Source organism: Falco biarmicus, chromosome 15, assembly GCF_023638135.1.
Source record: "Falco biarmicus isolate bFalBia1 chromosome 15, bFalBia1.pri, whole genome shotgun sequence".
NCBI classification, from domain to species: domain Eukaryota; kingdom Metazoa; phylum Chordata; class Aves; order Falconiformes; family Falconidae; genus Falco; species Falco biarmicus.
The window spans coordinates 3,032,446-3,046,401 of NC_079302.1; positions in this window are offsets into that span (position 1 = coordinate 3,032,446).

A 13,956-nucleotide genomic window follows, 5' to 3' on the forward strand; every position below is an offset into this window, starting at 1 on the left:
TACAAAAGCTACTCATGATTTGTAGCGTCCACCCCTGGAGCTAAAACCAGAGACTTTTGGAACGGACTCGGAGCAGCCGTCTGAGCGGGTGCAGCTGCGAACCTTTACGGGCTTCCCACCGGTGCCAGCAGCAGCCAGCTGTGGCTGGGTCCAAGCTGAAGCTCAGCACTGTAGAGAAGGCAAGGTCCATCTCCACAGACGTTCAGGTTTTGAACCGTGGTTTTATTCCAGATCAGAGGAAAATAAATTGAAAATCTTGAGCTTTCTGCAAAGCAGCAGCAAAGTCCAGGGGGGAGGGGAAGAAAAACCCCAACCAACAACCCAAAAAACTCTTCGTTTCAGGTGAACTGAAACGTTCCATCTCACTTTACAGCCAGAGTATGTGCTTATACATGTCAGAGCTGGGTACGTTAGTTACGCACACCACTAGAACGTCCCAAATCGCTTCTGTGACATGTAACGCTTTACCCTGAAAGCACACCTCAAACCAAGAAGTCTCTCCTCATTTTCAGGCCCTTCTTCCCCCACAGCCACGCTTAGAAAACAGCGGATTCAACCTCCCACTTCACACTGAGGGCGAGTTACAACTGCTCTATCTCAGCCAGCCCTCCCTGCTAACAAATACATCCTGATCCTATCAATCCTTGCAAAACTTCTGGAATGGCTTTTGTTTATAAAGGCAAGACCTACAGCAGGACACTCAAAATATTTCATATTATGCTATGCTACAGTGCCTTCTTGACTGGCATGTTCAAAACCACTTGGAATAGATATGACCGGGGTCAGAGCTCCCAAGCCTTTTGCCTGGTTTTGGGAATTTACATGCAAAGCCAGTAGCGATAAGAAAAGGCAGGATGATGAAGGGAAGATATTCTCATAAAAGTCATTGGTGTTGTCCAGAAACCAGTAAACCTCCCTGTGGGAACCATATCCCATTTCATCCCTATGTCTGAATTTAACACCTCACTGAAATCTCTTTGTAGAAGCACCGAGTGCTACAGCAGAACAACCATTGACATCAAAGGTTAACGCCAAGTGTCCTTGGGGGGGTGGGGGGAAGTCACCAAAATTTCTCCTGGATTCTGCTCTCCATTCATCCCCACAGACAAAACCAAATCCACTTTGATGGCACAAGCGTCTTCCCTGACAAAAATGCAAGGAGAACACCGGTGACTGCATTTCATCAGCAGTAGTTTTTATAGGGGTTTTTTACTGGTTTTACAGTATTTCCTTCTGTGCAACTTTTCTCGTGTTTATGCTGCTCTTACCAGCCAAGAATCTCCCACATCAACCTTCCAGCATGAAACTGCCTGTTGTTTTCACACTCGGCCAACGAGCGGTTGCCCTACCGAAGCCACCAGCAGTACTTATAGCATTTCCATATCCCCAAAAGAAAAGGTAACTGTGTCCAGAACTGCTGAGCAGCGGCAGTGTGGGACCAGCTGGTGACCTGCCGGTCAGCTGCGTTGCAAGGAAGGATGAGGAAAGTCAGCGAGTCACGCCAGCGCCTCGTTGCTCCCGGTCTCACACGCACACTGCCCTTGCTTTGACAGCACAGCCTGCACTACACGTGCTAAGAAACGACTCTGTGATGCCCGTTAGCTCCTCACATAACCAAACTCCCCATCTTCACAGGAATCCAGAGTAATTTTAAGAGTCAAACTTGTGTCAGTCCATTAAACAGAAAACACCAAAGCAACAGAGCAAAACTCAGATAATCTAGGTTCACTTCCTAGTTTTGCAGCAGGCTTTCCTGCTGTTCTAGCTTCCCATCTGCTACGAGGAAAACGAGAACATCTCCCACCCCAAGTGCAGAGCACCCTGAACAAAGCCCCTGCCTTAGCCCATCATAGCTCCTGTAATTCAGTTACTATTCAGTTACTAAAGTCAAGCACAAACCTTGGGTATTCAGGCTCCATATATCACAACCCCCACTTTCCAAAAAAAAAAAAAAAAAAAAAAAAAAAAGCCACCTCTGTCTGGTAAGGACCACGAGCTGACTTCAGCTCAGATTCTTCTAGAACAGTCTCTTCCACCAGACCTACAGACAACTGGGAGGAGCAGCTACCTGCCCACAGGCTTCCCTAACAGGACACAACAAGGTTGCTGCACCCTAGGGAAGCTGCAGCAAGAATCAGACCACTCTATCGCCCCTGCTCAGACAAGCTGAAGCAATAAGCTGATGATTTCTGCAAGCGACAGCACCAGTGTCACTGGGAGGTAAGCCCAGAAGAGATGGCTTTCTAAAAATTAAGCTGCATGGGCATGCAACCAGCTATTTGACCACACATCTTTTGTTATTTATCCCCCGGCTGCCGCACAGTCTGTATAATCACCAGCAACATACCAATGTAGATGCATACACATACACTGTGCTTTTCAAAAAGCAGGGGGAAAAAAAAAAAAAAGAAAGAAAAAAAAGACTGCTGAAAAGCTGCCTTTGGGAAAACATCTGCAGCTATAGACTCCTATCCACTATCACACCATGCTCCAAAACTCCAGGCTCAATAAAACAGATGAATGCACCTCCAAAATAAGGAAGAGGTCTATAGGCATGACACACAGCAGTATCTAACTGAGGAGTCCAGTTGCTCTTATGAGTTCTCGTGTAACTCCTCCTTAGACATCTAAAAAAATAATTCAGATCTTGGGCTGAAATCAAGAGCTGGAGATGCCCATGTCTTCTCATTGACTGCAGAGGGTCTGAAGCTCAGTGGGATGGAGGTGAGATTTTGTTATCCTGGACAGTGAATGGTCACCCACAGAGTTTGCACGCACCAAACTCTGTCCTGCACAGGGACACATACACCGCTTCTGTGGAAGCACATGCCCAAAGCAGCTCCCTCTCACCCAGGAGCACAACTGAAAGGGTAAGGGCAGATTTAGGACCTCCAACCTTCAGGAGCAAACGGCGAGGAGAAAGGACTTTAACAGCCAAGCAGCCCTTCCTCAGCTCCCCTGCATTGCCACCAAGGCGGTGAAGGCACACAGCCCTGGCTTAGATCGGAGCAAACCGGAGGCAGCAGGTTGTGTTTACACAGAACTCCATATTAGCTAATTAGCGTGGCTGATGCAGCCAAACTGCTTCTGGTACCCAGCTAAATCACTGCCCCAGCCGTTATCCTTGCACAGCGCTGCAGGCACATCCCTGGTGACAGCAAATGGGAGATGACACAGGAAAAATGAGAGACAAATCTACAGTTCCCATCTCTGCTTTCTTCCCTCCAACCATTTCCCTAAGAATTTCAATTCCAGATCAGGCTCAGAGGACAAAACCTTGCTCAACTTAAGGACTAAAGTAGTGGTTTATAATCCTGGAGTCAGCTACTGAGTCTTAGGCAGCGTAACTGAGCTTTGGGTCAAACAGAACTTTCGTGGAAAAATCCCCAAGTATTAAATTAGTGGAGATATGGGACAAGCTTCCATTTCTGAGCTTTTTTTTCTTACCGTGAATCTCATGTCCCGAGAAGCTCGCAGTTGTGGGTGAGCTAACTGAAAAGAGCAATGTAGAGCTTGCTCATTCAGCACATCTCCTTTGAAATGCTAACAGTGGATGTCAGTAACTGGCCGTGCTGGTGGATAAATGGTCTGCACTAGATCCATCCCTTCCTCTTTAGGGCAGGGAAGTGCCCAAGTCCAGGCTCTGAGGATGTAGCCCTAGCTCCTGTTTTGATCAAACGAGCTTCCAGGCTGGCAGGAAGCAAGGCATCAACAAACTAAGCCAAATCCAATTACAAAAATAAGGAAAAAAGCATATAAAGCGTAACAACTGAAGAACCACAATGCAACAGCCTACGGTACAGCGGGAAAAAAAAAAAAATATCAATAGTAATCATACTAGTGGTCTCCAAGCCCAAAATTTGATGAATTTATGAACTATCAACAGCACAACAGGTTGGAAGCCCTGACTTCATTAGTGATCAGCACCAGACATCCATGGGAAATTAAACCCTCCCCAGAATGTGCCCCGGCTTGAAGATCAGCATCACCCAGGGACTTCTCCCTTGGCTCAGCAGAAGAGTACGATAAGGAAAGATTTGCTCACGTGCACGTTTGAGAGATCTCAGTGTGTTCAAACTTGGCTATACTTCGGCACTTAAATACACTCCAGACCTGGATGGCTCAAAGGGACAGCATTGTTTGAAATCTCCAGACCTCCAGGAAACAAATGGAAAACTTTTGTAGCTAGCATGCAACAGGGGTCAAGGGCAGAGCAAATGTACACCGCGTGAGTGTCAAGATGTACATTTAGGAAAACAAATCTGTGCATTTAAGTTGAAAGGGTCGTGGCCCTTCTAATCACTGTGGGATCATCTCCCCCACCCCACCACGCAGCAGGGAGGGAAACGGGGCGACTTATCTTCCACTTGTGCGCCAGGAAAACCAAAGTCATACGCTTGCCCTTTCCAATGCAAGATGATGGATGAGAAGCGATGCATAAAGCCAGCGTAGGCTTCCTCCTTGCAAGGGGGAAGCTGCCAGACTCAGAGGCACAGCCTGCTCTGCCATCTGCTCCTGGAGCGGTACGGTCCAACGCCGGCCGTCACACAGGGCTCGTGGAAAAGGCACTGGCTGGTGCCAGCCCTCACCGGTTGGAGTTTCTTGGGGCTATATTTAGTCTTTTTGGGGAGGAAAGGAGTGTTCTTGGTTGTTACTAGCACAAAAACATGTGATTCGATCAGCAACAGTATTTGATTCCACCAGACCACACTATCATGTGAGTCCTTGTAGCAGTCGTGGCTCCCCATCCCTAACTTCCCGAGCACTATTTTTCTTATTTACTGCAAACTCCGCAACACATTGAATGAAACAGAGAGACTTGCTGCATGCTGAAATTTAGACCCACCGTGTCCCATCCAGATCAGGGCAAAACAGCTTAGGATTGGGAAATACAATCTGCTATACAATGTGATTTAACCCATAAATCTATGATTTCACTGGCACAGCTGCTATTGTGTAACATCAGACTAGACACATCAATAAGGGAAGAGTTTGCTGGCACTGCGAAAGCCTATCATGTGGCTCAGCTAATTAAAAACTGACCTAGTCCATGATCATTAAATGTTGTAATCACATGCCTGCAACTGATTAGATGTAGAAACAGACACCCCCCTCCTTGTTCCCACAGACCAGCAGCAGAATAAGCCTAACTCAAGGGCCCCGGTGCCCCATCCTTTTTATAAACACCAGGGCACGGCTTCTGCCAGTGGTGAGGACCAAGGACCTGGGACTGCTCATTGCTCCACCACCACGTTTTTGCAGACGTGGGGTCGGCAGCGCTGCCCGCAGCCCCCACCCCCCACTCTCGCGGGCAGACACTGCTTCCCTGCTCCACCAGGCACTCTGCACTGGAACTGGATTGCAACCAGGGGGCTCAGGCTAATATATCTTAAGCAGTGCCAGAAAGGTGATTTAGGTGAAGGTGATACCATCAGCTACCGGAGGACAAATTCCAGCCTTGGTACTCAATCCTTGACAGGTACATGAAGACAAAGAAATTGATTTTCAATTCTCTTGAAACTTTGCACTCCCTCTTACGTTAATCTCAGGAGTACGTACACTCAGCAGAATGGGAGAAGTTAATTAAGGGCAGATGAAAGATGATGGAAGTAGAAGAATGGATAAGAAAGGACAGATAAGAGGCAGCACGTTCCTTGGAGAATGGAGAGAGAAGGTTGCATCGAGAGCCCACAGCTTATGGGATTCTTCACCCCCCAAAACCCCAAGCCTGCTCTGCGCTCAAAACCCTGGTTCACAGAAGTAACCACAAAGGTAAAGATCTCTTTACTGAAACAACTATGGTATGCCAGAGGGTTACCATCACCTCTCCTGTACTGGCTTCACCTACACCCAGCAAGCACCTCTGCCCCCATTCACCCTGTGAAGAGGAAGAAATTCCTCTACACTGCAACAGTAAACAAAAAAATCCAAACCACATATGCTTGTTTATACACTCCTTTGTCTTGATTCATTGGATTCTGATTGCCTCAGTAGTTTTACTCCAAGATATCTGGGGTTTTGTTTAGTTGCGGGTTTTGAGGTGAGGTTTGAGTCTTGTTTAACTCATCTCAGTGGCAACTTGCAGAGCTCATGATCATGGTGTGAATCTGCACGGTACACAACAGCTTCTGACAATCCAGTCTGCCGATTTTTCAGTTTAACTGAGCATCTCTTTTGCTGCATTTCTCCTCAGAAAGAACATTTAAGTCAACTTATCTCCTTGCTTTATACTCCTTCCAATGACTTTAAAATTCACTATGGGGAAACAGCTCCAAAATATTAAAATGCTAACTCTCTTCACTTCTCTTGCCTCTGAATTCCTTCTTACTTTGCCATCTCCTTTATGAGATGAGTTTACTAGAATGGAAGACAACGTTTCAGGCACAGGCATTCAGCCGATTTATATAATGGCAAGATATTTTCCATGTGTTTTGCATGCCTCTTAACACTTCTGTTTGCTTTTTTTGACCACTGTTGTGCATGGTGCCAAAGGCTACATTGAGCAACCACAAAGAAGTTTAAGTACTTCTTCTCGATTAATATAATAAAGTTAGAACAGAAAAATTGTAGAAGCAGCTCCAATTATTTCTTCTACTGTGGCTTACTTGGCATTTGTCAGTAAAGAATTCATCTCTTATTAGCTTCTTTCAGCTTCCTCCTAGCACCCAAACCGTGCTCACTTCTAGTGCCACGTCAAAGCTGGAAAGAAGCCAACACTGAAACCAGATGGCCAAAAGGCTACTGCATCTTCCAGCCCTGCTGGTCCACCGGTGGAGGCAGGGCCGAGAAGGAAACAAATGGCCCACTTAGAAGCATCATAAAATAGCATATATATGTGCACTTAGCCAGGATCCGCTGGGTGTGAAAGAGGAAGGGAGTGAACACCGCGGCAAGGAGACTGCATGCACTCAGTACTTCTGCACTGTCAGTTTTCTAGAACCAAAGCCTTGAACAAGTCAGCATATTCACCAGCGAGATGTTGTGACTGCAGATGTACCAGCAACTCCAAATCTTTCCAGTATTTCCATGAAATCAAAACCCCAACCCCCCTGGACCAGCTCACAAGGAGGCCTTTAATATGCTGGTGGGAATCCAGCTTCAAAACACATACAGGAGGGTCAGAGCTTATAATGTTTGAGCACACCTGGAGAAAAGGTAGTGCTCAATCATTTATACAAAAAGGAGCATCACGAAAAGCAGAAATTGTGTATCTGCAGGTACGTCATGTAACACAAGTAGATTTCCACAAATACAGACAGGTTTGCCTTAAAGCCGTACCTTCTAATCCAAGCTACATTACTGAAAAGTTTCCTTAATTTTAGCCAGAACCCACTGATTTCTTAACAAGTGTAGATTATTATTATTTAGAATTAACATTTTAAAACTCTGGCATAAGATGTCCTCTGTGGCCTGATCTGGGGGGGGGGGGGGGGGGGAACCCAAACTAAATAGCTTTTGTTATTTAGCTTTAAATAGGCTTAAATAGCTTTTATTATTATTTAGACTTGGGATGTACTGTGTATGGTTCTTGCCTCTGCTGGTGTACTATGGAGACTAATGCCTTGGTAACCGCATTTACCTACACGTGAGAAGGGTAGAATAGTCTCCATAGGTAAATAAAATTGCCAAGGGTGCTCCAAACGAAGCTGTGAGGCCAGACCGTTTGCAGACAGACAGTTTAATATTGCACTTACGTTTTGTTCTGAAAAGCCTGTTAAAGGCTGCAGCTCATTTCAGTGCCAATGTGAGTGACATTATTTCTCGGAAGGACACACACACAGAGGCATAAAGTCAGCATCAGCCTAGACCGTAGGCACTCCGTATATCAGGATTTCAACATGTCACTCGCTGGCGGTTCACGGAACTCCCAGTGTTCCTACCGAAAGACGTGTCACCTTCACACCAGGACGCTGCTTTCTGTCCCACCGCGTCCCAGTCACAAGTGGAAATATTGCGTCTTGCAGCTGAGAAGCGTGGGCAGGAGGGTCACATTTCCTATCTCACCCTTGGATCACTTCTCCAGGTCTCTCTGGACTCATTCCATCACCACTGCATTGGCCATCCTTCCCTCCTTTTGCCCTATATCCAGCCTAGAGTTCTTCCCTTACCCCCCCTCCCTGCAATCCTCTCTCCTGGCAAAACAGCCTCCTCCTCCCTCCAAATTAAGAGGAATTTGAGGTTTCTTCACCTGACTGGTTAATCACATGGCTTCAAAGCTTGCCAGAAAGTCTCTTTCAAACCTCACTCAAGCAGAGCCTTTTTAATTGCTCTTCTGTGCTCCTTCCTCGCACCACACGCTACATAACATAAAAAGACACCTTATTGTTCTCGCACGCTCCTCCTTTTCGCTACAAACTGCGCTTCTTCCATCATTTGTAAAGCAGAACAGCGCTTTAATAGAAAGGCCAACTCTCAGGAGGCTGCTGGATTTACTGAGCATTGACAGGGTTCTTGGTGCTCCGCTAATACAGAAAAGAAAGAGGAGCTCCTTCTCCGAAGGGCTCATGATCTAAACCAGAGATGACAGGATTATGGCTGCATTAAGCAGTGATCTGGCTCCGCGCAGCCCCCAGAAGATGACACGTTCCCAACCCTCACGGCACTTAGAGGCCAAATAGATGTACAGTATAAAACAAGCTCCGAAGGAAAGGTTTCTCAGAATATTTTTTCTTAGGTATTTAGGCGTCGGTTCAGCATGTTATTTCAGCATGAGAACAGTCTCCCTGGACATAAGGTTAGTCCCATGCCTTAACCTAGGAATGTGCTTAGCTCCGCTGCTGAACTGTGACCTCTTGGATTTACGCTGGGTCAAAAATTGTGCTTGCAGCAGGGGAGAGCAGTGAATCAGAGACACAGGATGAACCAAGATCCCACCTCCCAGCTGTGCTGGGCGTTTATTATAATTTTTACACTCTAACATCTCATCGCCATATGGTGTCATACAAGACCTGCACGCATCCATCCAGCAGGCTCGCTTTAAGGAGACCCAAATGCACAGAACAAGCAAGCGATTTCCTTAAGCCCTGTTTTTGCACAGAACAGAGGCAGACAGCTCCAGAAGCTTTATTCAGTCTGACTTGTAGGCATTAAAGAGGTCCAAGGTTGTTACTACTTGGTTATGCAGAGACTCCCCTGCGTTCGGTCCCACTCACTGCAAAGGTCAGCGCTCCGCAGCCTGAGCATTAGACACAGACCAAACCAGCGCTATGTGCAACAGCGACGCCTGCGCTAATGAGATTCAGCCCATCGAAACCAAGACGGAGTCAAGAAGAAAGGTTTATGCATCCTTTTCAGACTCGCTTAGCTTCTAACGCCAGCGGCTATATACCAGTCCAATGACGTTTCATGAGGCTTTAAATTCCAAATCCAGAACTGCTACACATCCCAGCTGCACCTCAGTGCCATAACCCAGACCGTGCTCCGCCCTGTGACGGCAGAGGAGATTCCCAGAGACACGGCAGTGAATGGCACTAGGAGCCGCTGAGCTACTAAATAATTATTTTTTAAAACCCCAACAAGCCAACAAACAAGCACAACACAGGTCTAGCAGTGGTTCTAATCCTTCAGTACCCCATATAACCTCACTGTAAATGGGGTTTTATAAGTTCAGCACAGCCTCCACATCAAAATTTCCATCAGTTTGGGCTCTGGGGCCCAAATAAACAGCACTAGAACCTCTCCCTGTTGAAGGGGAAAATCCTCCGTGCCAGTCTGCTTCCATGTGGTCCTGGAACAAGTCGAGTGCTTCTTAAAAATAAGAAATCACCCCTTGTTTGAGATGTTTATCTAAATCAATTACATTGCTACACAAGGCTAATGGAAAGACACCCAGAACCCATCCTACTTTGTCTGGGAGCAAAAGGCAGGCAAGAGGCATCCAGCAATCCTTGCAGGGACCAGCACCTTCCCTCGCTGAGGAGTTCTCATGTTCTCCTGGCTCTGCAAGCAGCAATGCTATTGCACAATACACAAAAATAAGTGTGCTTAGAGACTTATCTTAGAAAAGAATAAATGCTTTGCTTTCCGATAACATCAGAAGTCTACGGAGTGGGAAAACTCTAGGAAAAAACCTAAATACTATAAAATCCTGGAAAATAATTAATAGATTTTTCTGTGCTTTCATAATAGCATTCACTTGGGTAACCATAAAAAGTGATTATTATGGTAATAAAAAAGGATGAATAATTTATTATAAATCACAGGCAAACTGTTCCCATCCAGAATTCAAGATGCATATGAAAATAATCTCTTAAACGCAAATACTTGCTGTAGCCATTGGGCCAGAAAATATCTGCCATTCTTTATAGTTTTATTGGATTTCTTTTCCAAAGTTTTCCCAGGGAATTGAATTAAAAAGGAAGTATAAACCTGATCATATTGGCACCCCACTGCACCTGCAAGGTTGTTTAACCTATGTCTTCCCAGTGATGTAGCACAGGGCTCAGTCCTGTCGCCTGCCACATTTCAAAGCACACAGAGCACGCTGGGGGACTTGCACGTTGACCCCCTCCCCAATGCCAGCACCATCTCAACAGACAAAAACTGTCACCCGGTATACACTTGCTTGCAAATTGCGTCTGCGGAACTGCAGGCATCTTTCCTGTACGGACTAGCCACCACAGTGACTGAAGTGTTAAGAATGAAGGAATACATCAGTCCTTTGCAAGACACCACCACGCTGAAACCTGAGAGGGGAACTTTTCATCACCAAGAGCTGAATAAACTGTTAAAAGCTTTTACAAACCTCGGCATTATTAAGAAAGAACACAGAGTCCTGTGGCTGCTGCACACAATGGGGCCGTCCCAGCCGTGTCACCCAGCTTGCCGAGCCTGAAGCCACCCTCTCGCTCCCGTAGCAAGTCACCTTCCAGCTGTGGCCAGCTACAGCCCCCAGGCGCCACGCCAACGCACCAGTGGCTGTGACACCTATAGTTGCTACACACAGACCCTTCCATTTTCAGGAGTTTCCTCCCAATTCAGGCACTGAGGGGCCACACTCAACACATTTGTTTAACAAGAAAAACATGCAAAGTTCCGTAAGTCTATCCAAACGGTCCGATGCACTTGTTTATGTGAATACAACCTCCGAGCATCACCTTTAACCCACATCCCAAACTTTTACTTTGTTCTGTCCCCACTTTAAGAGATGATCTTTTTAAGAGATGGTCTTTCAGGTGATACCAAGGTCCCATGAGAGATCTACTTAAGAAATTGTCATCTTCTGTTAAGCATCAGGCAGCCTCCACTCCTTTCAGCAGAGGAGATGGGACCTCTCCAACTTCTCAGCTACGCAACACTGCCGCACCTCAGCCTGAGCACACCAGTGCAAGGCATCTCTTTCACACTGGTGAAGACGGACCTTTGGAAATTCTTCCAAATATAATCATCAAAATCATTATCATTCAAAAAAATAAGCATCAAAAGGGTAGGAAAAAACCCTATGAACATGGAAATGGGCTTTTCATGGGTCACCCAACGGACCCATGGTCTCCATGACAAAGTGCAAAGCATAAGAGAGAAGAGGGAAGAGAAGAGAGCTGCTGCTCATCAGGAGAACGTGACAAGGACCAGCAACAAGCCAAGCCCCGAACAGGAGGTGCAACCACCCAGTGGTTGCTAGCCTAGGGTGATGCCCCATTACCAAAGCCGTCCTGTCCCCAGATCTGCCTATGGCAGCAGGTTCCAGAGAAGCCCCGAGTTATCGTAACACCAGGATTACCAACGAGTACAGACAAGAGAAAAATAAGCAAAGCTCCTTCCAAAACAAACAGCCATAATTCAGTATTTAAGACTTCGCAAATTACCTATTGAAAATAGCAGAAGCTAGATCTTAATGAAGCATAACTGCCTGGTTTGGATTTCACAGATGTTAAAAGCGTTCACAATCTGGAATTAAACTAGGCTAATGTAAACCATGAACACGAACCATCGTTTGGACTATATCTGTAACCCTCTGGTTCAATTCACAGCTCATTTTTCCTAGAGTTCAACAAGTGACAAATAAACCTTAGAGAAAGAAAAAATTTTGTTAGTGTCTAGTGTAATCTACTATTAAATAAGTCCTCACATAAACCATAATAAAATTCAATTTATGGTAGTTTGTAAAACGTGATTCCCCACCTTGATAATTAAAAAGATATTGTAATGAAAGTCTTTAGTCCTCATGTGCTCACATTTTTTAAGATCTGATTTTTATCCGAGTAGAAGGATTATAAGGACATGGAATTCCTGTTACAGCCTTTGCGTGCACGCACAGTGTTAGGGGAGGCAGTTTTGGTGTTACATCCCTACCAGGCAAGGAAATTTCAACCTCTGAGCCCTCAGCACACTGCTGGACCAGCCCAGCACAGACCAGCATGGACCAGTCCTGCACTCCACGGCACCAGCCTGGCCTCCCAGCAAGGACACCGGGCATCATTCAGCTTCTGCCTTCCTCTGAAGATCTCTGCACCGCTTCCAACATACACAGTTCCTGGGTCTGAACAGTGGGCTCAGCGCCACCCTTCTGCTTCGGGTTCAATGGTGAGCTCCGAGCAAGTGCTCTGGTGGTCACCTAACAGACCAAATAGGTCAGAGGGGCAGTACTGGCCCTTTCAACCCGCACGGTTAGCTAATACCCTGGATCATCTTGCCTGGTTTTCAAGAGAAAGAGTCAAGTAGCTTCCTGTTCACTGAAAAAATGTGCGTGCAAAGTCATTTTTCCCGAATCAAGCAGGAACAGAAGGAGAATTTCCTCGCAGACATTTCCAAGCCTACCTTCATAGCCAACACTCCGCCTGAGAAACCTCTCCTGCTCTTGGCATCTTCTTGGGGCACAGCACCATCACTTCTGTGGATTTTTCCTGGCCCCTCTGCCACTTCTGACACATCGCCTCGCACACCCACAAGCCAGTCAGGGCTCCAGCCCTGTGCTCACAGCCACACGCTGGGAAAACCCTTCCAGTTACCCCCAGTCAGTTTGGAGTCAGGCTTTCTGCAAGGACAGTGCTTTGAGCGGTCCTTTCTGTTGTTCCAGTTATCTTGGCCAAAAAAAAAAAAAAAAAGTCTGAATGTTTCTCCCACCGAGCTGGTGCAAGAGGTGGTAGGTATCCCTCTTGCTCCAAATGGAGGAGCTACCAAGCACTGCTCAGGAGTGCCGCTCCGGAGGCTGCAGCCTCGCAAGCAGTGCCTGATACAAGCAGTCTGCTGGAAGCAAAAATAGGATGAAGCGTAGGGAAATGCCATCAACTGCAAGTCACAGCTCAACAGTGAGATCCTGGAGGGCAGATGCTGCACCTCATACACAGCCCTGCTGACCGGGACCCCGTGCTCCAGGACCACGTCTCTGGCTTGTGTCATTCTGCTCCCTGATGACTTCCCTTGGCTGAGCACAGCACCCTGGCTCTGAACATCTAATCTTACCCGTTGGGGTAAGCACAAAGGGAACCCAACCGCAAAACATAAATCCTTCACCCAAACACATCACCATTCCTAAAAATGAGGCAAACGCACCCAATTCTAGAAAGCGCCCAAAGTGAACGTTTATTTAACACGCATTCCTCCACCTCATTGGAAACTAAATACAGCTAGCTAGACATACACTCCCATAACACAGTAAAAAAAAAAAAACCCACACCACCAAACAAAAAAACCCCTCTGCTCCCTCTCGTGCTGCAGCAACAAAGTTTGCAGGCACCGGAGAAGTGGCGTTATAAGCCTCATAAAAGGTTTGAGTCTTACCCCTAGATTAATTATTTCTGAGTCTGTTCAGAAAGCAAGAACCCCCCATCCCAAGCGGATTCCCAGCACAGTTTCTCCTGCAATACCACCCTGCCCATTGCAGCGTGACATAACCACAGCCCATGTCACACACCGTCATCTCAGATCCGTCACCTTTAAAGGGCACCAGTTTGTAGGTGCCTTTATTACAGCACTAGTCAAAAACCACTACTGCATTTCTAGCTCACATAACATACA